We start from the raw sequence: 12930 nt of genomic DNA, 5'->3' as shown, positions 1-12930 counted from the left end.
ACTGGGGTAATTCCAGGACTTTGTGAAAGAACAGTGAGTGGGATTCTAAAACGTGAGTGAAGCCCTGATCCATAAGCTGGATGCTACAATTTCCTTATTCTCAGTTTCCTAATCTGGGAAACAGTCCTGTCCTGGCTACATCATAAGGTTAAAGTAAGCTTAAATTAGGGGATGCATGTGAAGATAAAGTGCAAACACCAAAAGTTATTTGACTGTAATAAATTCTAAGTTTTAATATCACTTTTCCTATTCATATTCAACTTAAAGTAACTTCAGGTTGGGGCTTCCTTTTTAGAGGCTGTTGTGGGATTTAATTTTCATGAACATGTTCAAGCACTTCAGAATTTTGACCTCAGAATTTAATGATGGAACACAACCGAACACTGGGTTCTCTGAAGCGGCAAGTGAAAGAAAATGCTTAAACCCCACGTCGGGGAGGGGCACCTGGGTGGGTCAGTTGGTTAAGTGTCCAACTTGGGCTCAGGTCATGATCTCACGGTTTGTGGGTCTGAGCTCACGTCAGGCTCTGTGCTGACAGCATGGGGTCTGGAGCCTGCTTCAGAGTCTGTGTCTCCCTCTCTCTCTGTCTCTTCCCCATTTTCTCTTTCTCTCTATCTCAAAAATAAATAAACGTTAAAAAATTAAAAAAAAAAACCCACATGAAGGAAACAGGGTGTCCAGCACATACAGTTTTACTTCCTCTGTTTGACTTTTGGGAATTTAGGATTAAAAGTTTTCTAGGGGAGCCTGGGTGGCTCAGTAGGTTGAGTGTCTGACTTTGGTTCAGGTCGTGATCTCAAGGCTTGTCGTGATCGCTGCTGTCAGCACGGCACCCATTTCAGATCCTCTGTCCCCCCCTCTCTCTGCCCCTCCTCCATTCATGCTCTTTCTCTCTCTCAATAATGAACAAACGTTAAAACAAATTTCTTTTCCTAATACAAGCCTCTTATTTTATAAAGAAGATATTAAAACCCAGAGAGGTGATGTGCAATTTTCTGTAGTTAGTAGAGGACTGTGGCTATTGTATTTTTAATTTTAATTAATTAATTAGATTTTTATTAAAATTACCCACAGGAGCTCCCACTCATATGGATACAACTACGTCCAAGCATAGCAGTGTTCAGCCACCGTGTCAAACCTGCCTCGGGTGCCACTTACCTTTGCCCAGATCGTTACGTTTTAATCACCAGGTAACTTCTATGTGAAACTTCTGCCAAATTCACTCCCCTCCCACATTTTACAGCCCTGTTGGTGTAATTCTCTTGAAGCACTTTTCCAATATTATTACCTTCTACATTTATGCAACGTGAACTCAAATAATTGTTGAATCAATAAGTGAATGCACCAATAATAGGGTCATACAATTGTCAGTAAGTTTTCTCTAAACTGATGTTATTTTTTCTTAACTGATGCTATATTTTATTTTATTTATTTAAAAAAAATGTTTTAATGCTTATTTATTTTTGAGAGACAGAGTGTGAACAGGGGAGGGGCAGAGAGAGAGGGAGATGCAGAATCTGAAGCGGGCTCCAGGCTCTGGGCTCCGCGCTGTCAGCACAGAGCCTGATGCAGGGCTCGAACTCATGAACCGTGAGATCATGGCCTGAGCCAAAGTCGCTTAACCAACTGAGTCACCCCAGGCACCCTTGATGTTAAATTTTAAAGGAAGATTACTTGGGGTCCTTTGTTTCTGTCGCAATTTTATCACATAAGCTATTTATTCAGACTCAGCTTTAATTAATTAATAATTTATTTATCAGACTCAGTATCTTTTTTTAAGTGTTTTTATGTATTTTTAAAATCTTATTCATGTATTTCTGAGAGAGTCAGAAACAGCAGGAGCGGGAGAGGACAGAGAGAGAGGGAGAGAGGGAATCCCAAGCAGGCTCTGCACTGTCAGCACAGAGCTGGCCGTGTGGCTTGATCCATGACCATGAGATCGTGACCTGAGCTGGCACCAAAAGTCGGACGCTCAACCAACTGAGCCACCTAGATGGCCCCTGACCCAGTACGCTTTAAGTTCATGCTTCTTGGACAATTGGTGGTTAAAAATATGTTTAAAATCCCTCTCAGTAGAACAAGAAATATGTTTTTGTCCTTGCCATATTCGCTAGCACAATACTAACAGTTTTTCTAACCAATGGAATCATATGACACAGAGGGCCTGTGCTGAAATGTCCAGGTGAAGAGCTAGCTTATAGTCTCTCAAGTATGACTCATTATTTGTACATTTATTAAAATGACATATGAAATGATGGCATAATGTTTTCCTAGGACCATTCAAGTCCTGATAACTTTATTGATTCATCCTGTAGCCGACTGACTTTGGACTGATATTATTAGTTTGTTCCTTTTTCACCAAAAAGAAAAAAATCTATAATTTATGAAGGTCATCAATAGGTAGCAGATTTGGTGCGGAAGGGGGTAATTACGTAAGATACTTATGGCTATAGGCAGAGATGACAGTCAGCTGGTATGCGTTTGTATGCTCATATGATTACTAAAACACTTAAGGTAGAGAAACGGTCTTTTCCTGAGCCATTTGATTCACCACCCAAGGTTGCAACCCACATGGTGCCTGAGAGGTGCCTGCAATAGGTACCTACAGCTAGCCTGTGGCCATTCATACGTCCCGGCCTCTGCATGTTCCCTGCTCGGTGCGGGTCCAGACTCCAGTGGGTGCCAATAGGGCCCTGGCAGTGGCACTAGCATCACGGTGGGTAAAGTACAGGTGCCTGGTCAGTCCCTTCAAGGTAGGTAGGTGGCCGGCATTCTCATGAAGTGTGCCCCTCGTGGCTATTTGTGGGAACTGCAGCTTCCACACCACACTCATCACGTCTTTGGGTACTCTGATTTTCATTTTTGGTTCTATATAAAAGTAACAGGAAACAATTGAAGAGCTGTAGTGCTATACATGTGGACAATATTACCTAAAAAGAAGAGCTGTCATGGCAAAATGTGAGGAAAGTGGACAGAAAAAAAGTTACAGGAGTGTGTGTGTGTGTGTGTGTGTGTGTGTGTGTGTGTGTGTGCGCGCGCGCGCGTGTCTTCATCAACTCTATCTGGATGGTACAAACAATGGTGTATTAAGAGTAACAAGTTGGCTAAGTTAGCTCTGATCCTGGGATTTCCTCAAAAGCTCACATTTAAAGAGTTTTCAGATAGTACTGGGGGAGGGTGGGAATGGAGAAGAGGAAGATGAGAGCTAGTATTTTGTCTCACCTTGGTCTTGAAGCACCTAACTTTCTAAACCTCATTCAAGCATTAGGATTCAAAAGCATATACAGATGCCACGTGTAAGAAATGACAGTAAAGATCTCTGTAAGAGGGGCCCCTGACATCTCTGTAAATCTCTCATTTTAGAGTGAATATTTACCTTGAAAGTCTTTCATCAAGCCTAAATTTTTCCTGGTCTTCAAATATCATCTCACCTCCCCCCTCCCCCCAGTTTCATCCAACTCTGTGGTTTTAAGCAGGAAGTAAGTATCATTTCTTGTCCTAGGTTCATGCTGTACTTAAAGTCAGTAGGTTAGATGTAACACATTTACCGTCCAGAAATTATTGAATACAGCTATCTGCTATTTCTCTGTAGTATATTAAGACTTCACTTATTCATACCAATAGTTTGATGAGAATAGCAGTTCCTCACTATTAAGACGTAAAACAATACAAAGTGTGAGTAAACACAAATATAAAAAGGGACAAGACACAGTCTTCCAAGTGGAGTTTAGGGAATCTTTAGAAATCAAGTAGCATGGGAACCAGAATCAGAGCTCTAAATTTTCTATAGGGTATAACTTGAAACTGCTCAGTTATTTCAGTCTTGAGGCTCTTTTTAAAGATTTTTTTTATTTTTATTTTTTAAAATGTTTACTTATTTTTGAGAGAGAGAGAGAGAGAGAGAGACAGAGCACCTGCAGGGGAGGGGCAGAGAGAGAGAGAAAGAGAGAAGGAGACACAGAATCTGAAGCAGGCTCCCGGCTCTGAGCTGTCAGCACAGAGCCTGACGCAGGGCTTGAATTCATGAGAGGCAAGATCATGACCTGAGCCGAAGTTGGATTCTCAACTGACTGAGCCACCCAGGAACCCCTAATCTTTTTTTAAAGCTTATTTGTTTATTTTGAGAGAGAGACAGAGAGAAAGAGGCAGAGAAAGAGAGGAAGACAGAGAATCCCAAGCAGGCTCTGCACTGTCAGTGCAGAACGTGACACAGGGCTCGAACTCACAAATGGTGAGATCATGAACTGAGCCAAAATCAAGCGTCGGACACTTAACTGACTGAGCCACCCAGGCACCCCTCGGTCTTGAGGCTCTTGTATATAATATATGAGACCAGAAGAAATGAATAATCAGGATATGCATTTGCAGAAAAAAATAGATACAATATTCCATCCAGGAAGCAAATCAATTCTAAATGCTCGTAGCGAGGTTCAGCAGCAAACAGGAACAGAAACAAGGAAAACCGGGAGGGGTAGATAAAATGTACCCGAGGATATTTTATGTAACCTATTTGATAGTTTAAGAGATTGGGTCATTTTAAAATAGTCGGTTAGATTACTGAATATTGGAAGGGCACAGTAGGTTTTCAGGGTGCTTACTTGAAGCTAGATACAGAGAAAGGTAAGTAGTTTGATGATAGCTCCTCTAAGCCCTTCTGCTGAATACAACACATAAAACAGCTCCTTCCTCATAAACAGCAGCTGTCTTAGTCTAATAGGTAGTTGTAGAAGGCACTTATTTAAGTTCCCTCTGTTGACTATGGTTGAAATTAGATCAGAAGACACGTCTTTTGCAAACCAGTCTCCCATAATAAGGAAATTTCTTGTTTAAATCAGACTTAACTTTTAAAAGAGATTTTTTAGATAAGGTGTTTGTAGCACGATTTTGAGACAAGTTGAGTCAACTTGAAGGGCAGGAGCCTCAGAGACATCATCCATTATCGTCTTCCATTATCTACCAATCAGAGTCAGAATCCTGAGAAAGTTTTGTTTCAGAGAGAAAGGAAAAATGCAAAATGGTCATTGAGCTCATAAGCACTGCCTTCAAAAGTTCAGCAATCCTGCATCACTTGCTGTCATCACCTTTTTTTAGATCTGTAAAAAAAAAAAATACAGTCTGCTGGGATGTATTGTCTATTAACATCTAGACACAGGTCTCATGCTGGGGTGGTGTTCTGCCTATGAATAGAATGTTTGGTTTTTCTTTATTTCTTGGATAAGTCTCACAGTGAGGGCAAAAAGAAAAGAGCAGGGAAGTAGAATATGTTCTATATTCAAATGAAGGACTGAGAAAATGAGATAACTATCACTTTTTATTGTATTGTGCTCTTGGAATTAGTTGAAAGAATCAGTGAGAAACAGGGGTTGTTGCTGTTGTTTTCCAAGACTGCAATCACCCACTTTTCTTCACGGGCTGGCAGAGCAAAATGCTGACTGAGATTATAAATGGATCTATAGAAACTGATGAATCAGGCCCTGAAACTAACGGATGAGTAGATCTAGCTAGCAAAAAGTGAAATCGAGGTGATTTTCCAGCATCAAGTGTTCCAAGTTGAAAGGCATTCAGGTTCACTTATGTTTGCTCTCAAATTGCAAACTTTGACAGATAGTTAAACGTAAGTCGTCCCAGAAAGTGTCTCAACAGATCGCTGCAGTGATTCTTTTTTTTTCAACGTTTTTTTTTTATTTATTTTTGGGACAGAGAGAGACAGAGCATGAACGGGGGAGGGGCAGAGAGAGAGGGAGACACAGAATCGGAAACAGGCTCCAGGCTCCGAGCCATCAGCCCAGAGCCTGACGCGGGGCTCGAACTCACGGACCGCGAGATCGTGACCTGGCTGAAGTCGGACGCTTAACCGACTGCGCCACCCAGGCGCCCCGATTCTTAATGCTTACAGCCTAGACCTGCTCCTGACCCACAGCTCACTTCAAGTTAAATGTTAAGTTACTTTCATCTGTGAAAACAGAACCTGTTTGGTCGTCAGCTCTGTAAGAAATGAGACTGCCATATACAGATAAGCAGTCACCAAAGTGTTATCAATTAGCATGAACAATAAGCTAAATATATTGCCTGACTTGCTTTAGGTCATGTTTTCTAATGATTTCAATTAATTCCACACGTTTATTGAGGATTATCTATGTATCAAGCACTCTTTCAAGGGCAGGAATTATTATCATGAAAACATAGATAAAATCCTCCTCTCATGGGGCTTACCCTCTGTTTCAAGGGTAGGAGGTAAAAGGAGAAGGCGAAAGATAAATCAGTAAAATAGTGGACAGTAGTAAATATTCTGCATATAATTAACATAAGGTGCTCTGAAGTTCACTGGACTGAGATCAGAGAAGGACACTCTGAGGGTGTGATGTTTAATAACTGATGTCAGCCTTCCACAGATCTTAGAGGAAAGTGTTATAGACAATAGCAAGTGCAAAGGCCCTGGGGACTGAAGTTGGCATTGTAGGGGAATAGCAACAAATAAAAGTAGTGATTTTGGAGTATAGTAGATAAGTGGGTGAGTGATATGGAATGAGATCAAATAGGGGTCAGGAGAAGGAGTTTCGATTTTATTTTAACTGTAGTGAAAAGCTGTGGAAGACTTTAAAGAAGAGAGTAGCATAATCTAACTTATATTTTAAAGAGATCATTCTGGCTGTCTTATGGAGGATTCACTGGAGGAGACAAATGTAAAATCAGAAGGATAAATTTGGAAACTGTTGTGAAACTAGGCAAGAGATTATAATGCCTCAGGCTAAGGAGAAGAAGTCAAAATAAAGTCAGGAGGGTTCTGGTAATATTTGGAATTAGAAGTTATAGGATATGTTGATGGATTAGATGTGGCAGGGGGAGACAGTGAGGGAAAGAGAGGAAGAACTCCCAGCTATTTGACTTGAGTAACTGCTATCTACCCCATTACTTGAGGAATTGGGTAGACAGCAGTGGGATTTACCAAGGTGACAAGACCAGAAGAAGAGCTGGTTGGGGGGGAAAGTTGTAGTTGTGTGTTGACTCTGTTAAATGGAGATGCCTGGCACACCCATGAGCCTGGAGTTTGGGGAGACAGGAGCTAGGACTGGACTGTGGGGTGCCAAGAGTAGATAGATGGTACTCGAAGTCATCTGACTGGGTGCAATAAGTGAAGAGAATGAGGCCCTGGAAACTTTGGACATTAGATATCAACTAGAGGAGAAAGAGGCAAGAACACAGAGAATGAATATTCAGCGAAATAGAAAGGCAGAAGAAAGATTTCATTTAAAAAATTATAGTTTGGCTTAGTGAAAGAACTGGTTGATTCTTCCCTCCCCTCAGCTGTATGGGGTGGGGGTGGAAGGGCAAATGCAAACTCCAGAGTAAATGTAAGCTCCTTAGTAATGCTAATCATCTGAGTTAGCTTAACCTCACAAATAACATCTTATTTGTTCCTCACGGATGACTTCTTCTGGAAGTACAGAGAGGAAGCAGCCATATCAGGACATGACTTCAGGTACAACAAAGATACAAGAGGTATGGATATCTGCACAGGATAAAATATCACACCCAAATTCATAGAGCAAGACCTAACCAGGAATCAAAGAGAAAGACGCAGGAACATATTAGTAGTGGGAGACTTTAATTCCCCTCTCTCAGCCTATGATGGATCAAGTTTTGACTTCTGAGGTCTGAAACAATTGGGAAAGAGTCTCTTATTACTTTATTCTTTTTCTAGCTTTTCAGAATGGGAAGGGAAAGCTGTGTTAGGTCAGATAAAAATGGTCAGAACATGGCTCCCCCACACCCTTCTGCAGCTACAGAGAATAAACATTGACTCATGTGCATATACCCAGTAGGTGACCATGAGCACATACATATGTATTCCTTCTGTATAGGCACATATCAACTAGACATTTCTCCCTCCTGGTCACTATGCCTTTTGAAGACAAAATACAACCAAACAAACCTTTCAGGAAACACCCTCCTGAACTTACTGGAACCCCTCAATCTGTACACCACGTCCTGGTTATCAAGTGGTTTGTGCTGATGACCATGCTAATGACGAGAGGAATCCATCCTGCCATTTCAAATAAAAGATTAAAGTAGAAACATCTTCTTTTTGCCGGTCATTGCTTATTGTTTAACCGAAGAGCAGTCGTACAATTTTTTTTTTAGATGAAGTTAGTGAAAAGGAAATCTGAATAGGGATTTCTATTTCCTTTTCAATTTCTAGGGAGTCTCTATTCTAGTTTCTACTGTTTGGGTTGGAAAATTCGTGATGGGGCCAAAATGATTTCCTTTCTACAAGGATGCAGAAACAGGAATGCCCTGGGAAAGGAAGGACTGACATATTCCAAAGCGATTTGCGGAAAGATGCCGGGGCCATATGTGAGCAGACTCTCCGCTCCGTGTGGTCAGGGGCCACGTTTTTGCTTGTTAGTGTGTGTGGAACAGAGTCTGACAAACAGGAGAAGCTCTTGGGAGGAAGGAAGCAACGTGGCTCTCTGTAGGCGGCCCTGGGATTGTCTGCTGTGTAGCCCAGAAACACACTTTCTGAGAGATACCTGTTCCTTTTCAGCAGCAAGTAACAATAAGGACGTGTATTTTTCTCAGGTGCCTTTTAAAAAGAAAACCCACTCTCCTTTGTGAAAGGAAGGGAGTAGGAGCCAACAAGAGTGCAGATCATGCAGACGGTGGGTCAGAACACATTGCTGAATTCGGGTGAGACAGAAGGGCGAAAAATACATTTTTTTCACTTACAGAATTTGCTTTTATGGAGAAGACAATCCTGTTGATTATACATAGGAAATAATTCTAAAATTAAATAACATAATTCTATGAAGGAAAGATTGTTTGAAACAATTTTCCCCCTAAGGACTGCATCTAGTGAAACAATTAGTAAGGATCAAGGGACATTAGTTCTAAGTAGATTTCGCTATTCAGCTGTGATGTGATCTTTCAAGAGGTTTAAAGAAATACATTGTAATCTGGCTGATTAGGTTCCTCTGCTGTGATTATAAGTCTCATTTGATTATTAACCTAATTGCTATGTAAATCAAGGAAAGCTATTCAGTGATTGCTTCTTGATTTAAAAAAAATATGTTGACTGGTTAATGCCATATCTTTTATTTACCTTGTGTCTTGAGCAGTGTCTGCTAAATTGTTGTTTTGATTGAACTTGGAAATGTAATTTATTAGTAAAATCATTGAAATTAGTGGTATGTTATTATTTATGGGTCAAAACAGGCTGTGATGAAATTCACAGAACTTAGAAAATCACTGGATCATCAGCAGGGAGTTGATTCCATGAGGAATAATTTGGCCTTACTCTACTGTGGCTGAATTTCATAGATAGAGAGGCTCCTGATATAGTACCAATCCTTTCTTTCATAGGTATAAAAACAGTGGTTTCATATTGAATCTGCATTTATTTTTGGTAGGCTTTATGCTGGTTTATTCCATATGGCACTTCATTTCATTTTCACAGTAAATCAAATGGAAAAACAGAGATTCATAAAGGCAACTGATTTGCCTATGGTCAATCATGCTGTCTAGTTAAGCTAAATCAGGGTCTGAATTTATTGTTCAGCCTTCTTAGTACTACAGTGTTCTTTCTGCTCCTTAGCACTGCCAATTGCATCCTTTCTCAAATGGAAACCTAGCTGAGGTCATGGTAGTATTTTTTTGAAAGGAGTTTATTTTTTAATTTGATTTTATTTTTTAATGTTTATTTACTTTTGAGAGAAAGAGAAAGAGGCATGAGCAGGGGAGGGGCAGAGAGGGGGAGACACAGAATCCGAAGCAGGCTCCAGGCTCTGAGCTGTCAGCACAGAGCCCGATGCGGAGCTCAAACCCACAGACCACGAGATCACAGCCTGAGCTGAAGTCAGACACCCAACTGCCTAAGCCACCCAGGTGCCCCAAAAAAGGAGTTTAGATCAAGAACATCTTATCAGAAAAGCAGAGATTTATATGAAAATATTTTCAGGGAAAAATAGATCTAAGTACTATACTTTTGGTTAACATAGTAGGTGGAAAATGAAGCTACATTAATAATATAATAGCATAAAGGTCAATATTTGATGGGAAGTAGCTCATTATTCACTCTGGGTTCCCTCCTACAGGTTTGGTCCTAAATAGTCAAATAGGGAGCACTCGTGTGCACCTGCTTCAGCTGTAGCTGAGCCATCAGGGGATGAATGGGAGAAAAGAGGGGACTTGAAGTCCAAGATCTGGGTCAAGGCCAATTCTTTCCCTTACTGAGATCGAGGAGCTTGCCATGTTTTAATTTCTCTTGTATTTGGTTTTCTTCTGTCTCATGTAAGGACCTTTTCTCTAACATAGGATTGTAGTGAAGATCAAATGAAATAACATATATCAAAAAACAAAGCCAAAGGCCATATATTAGGGGTTCTCAACCCTATGAGATTCGATATCTTCTTTTAATAATAGTTTATAAAGCACCTTAACTATCTCAAAATGAGATTCATAGATGCTATACTTTATCTATAAAGACACTTTTTAAAGTAATCAAATTATGTCTCTCACATAAAAGATAAATAGAGGAAAATGATTTGTAAACAAATAATAAAATACAAGTTCATAGTTATTCCACAATTCCACAATCCAAATGATTCAGAAATTCGAAACCATGTTGTAACTTGTTTGACAACAAAACCTAACAGAAACACCCAAGACGTTGATGTGGTCTTTATTTTTCCCAATTAATGTGAATAGTCCAGAAGTTTTTCAGGAAATCATCATCATCACCATCATCACCATCATCACCCCCATCACCATCATCACCATCACCATCATCATCACCATCACTATCATCACCATCACCATCACCATTGTCACCATCACTATCATCACCATCATCATCATCACCATCATCACCACCATCATCACCATCATCACCATCATCACCATCATCATCATCATCATCACCATCACCATCATCACCATCATCACCAACACCATCATCATCACCATCATCACCATCACCATCGTCACCATCACTATCATCATCACCATCATCATCACCATCATCATCACCATCATCACCATCATCATCATCATCATCATCATCATTGTTTTCAATTATAGGTGTTCTGATTTCCACTAATCATGTTACATAATATAAATAATACAAGAACCAGATGACCTTTAAAAAATATATTGAATTCTTTTATTTCTTTTTAGAAACAGAAAGAGAGAGTGTGTGAGCAGGGGAGGGGCAAAGGGAAAGAGAGAGAGAATCTCAAGCAGGCTCCATGTTCAGCATGGAGCCTGACGCTCAGTGCAGACCTGACTCGGGACTCGATCCCATGATGCTGGAATCATGACCTGAGCCGAAATCAGGAGTCAGATGCTCAACTGACTGAGCCACCCAGGCGCCCCCAAAAATGTACTGAATTCTAAAACACATTTAGTCTCACCAGTTTTAGAGAAGCAATGTAAACTTGTAATTACTAATATTTTTATTATGCTTACTATACCCCCAGCACTGTTCTTCTTTAAAAAAAATTTTTTTTTAATGTTTATCCTTGAGAGAGAGAGACAGAGTGTGAGCAGGGGAGGGGGAGACACAGAATCCGAAGCAGGCTCCAGGCTCCGAGCTGTCAGCACAGAGCCCTACGTGAGGCTCAAACCCACAAGCTGTGAGATCATGACCTGAGCCAAAGTCGGACACTCAACCAACTGAGCCATCCAGGCGCCCCACGCCCGGCACTGTTCTAAGCTCCCAAACCTTTCTAACATCTGTGAGGTGAGTTTTAGTATTATTTCCACTTTACAGATAAGGAAAATGAGACCCAGAGAGGCTAACTGACTTGCCCAAAGTTACACATCTAGTGTGTGGTAACAGCTGATGGTAAGAGAATGTAGGCAGTCTGTACCCCTGCTTTTACCAAGAGACTGTACTGTATCTCAATAGGCACATGCTCAGGCACGATTCCTCTAGAAGCCATAGAGAAGTAGTCAGATGTCTGCACCTCTAGTTGAAAGACATACATTCTTGCATTTTATTGGTGACTCAAATAGCATAAGGTATTGGTGTGATATGATCCTGTGAAAATGTGAAACTATATATAAGACAGAGTTAGGTGACATAAGTTTTTCATCTACATGAGTATTTGCTGGACATCAAGCACTGACAGGGGGGATGCAGGACAGTCTTTCACTGTGCAGTAGCAAAGTGAAATTTCCAAAAGCTCCCTAGGCAGGAGATACAACCCAACTGGGAACTCCCACTGTAAACCGTAAACCATCTTATAAATAGCAGTTACAGTTACAGCACTCCTATTAATCAAACCATTCTGCCTTACAACAAGAAGCCTGGGTCCATCCAAATCTACTTGTGGGGCTTTCGAAATTCAATTCCATAATACTACCAACAAAAATGCAAACGAGTTTGATCATATAGATTTTTTTTATCCTCTATCTTGGTGAGTTTCAAAATTTTATTTTATTTTATTTTTCAAATTTTATTTATTTTGAGAGAGAGGGGGGTGGGAGGGAGGGGCAGAGAGAGAGGAGAGAGAGAATCCCAAGCAGGCTCTGCACTGTCAGCACAGAGCCTGACACGGGCCTCGAACTCACAAACCGTGAGATCATGACCCAAGCCAAAGTCAGTCACTTAACTGACTGAGCCACCCAGGAGTCCCTCAAAATTTTATTTTTAATCTTTGTTGTATGTTGTTTCCTAAAGGATTCTGCCTTTCTGCCCAAAATAACTATAAACGAAATGCACCAAATTTTGAGGCACTGGCAAGGAAGACACCCTAAATAAAAAATAATTCCCATTACTTTTGGTAGTCTACTTTTCTACATATAGGGAAAAGGAGGAAGGGAGGAAGGGAGGGAAAGAAAAAGGGAGGGAGATAAGAAAGGAGGTAGAGAGGGAAGAAGGGAGGAAAAGAGGGAGGGAGGAATTGAGGGAGTAATGGAGGGAGGAAGGAG

This window comes from Panthera pardus, unplaced genomic scaffold, assembly GCF_024362965.1.
Source record: "Panthera pardus isolate Hobbes unplaced genomic scaffold, ASM2436296v1 HiC_scaffold_13, whole genome shotgun sequence".
Lineage (NCBI taxonomy): Eukaryota > Metazoa > Chordata > Mammalia > Carnivora > Felidae > Panthera > Panthera pardus.
Note: the sequence above shows the minus strand (reverse complement) of the source record.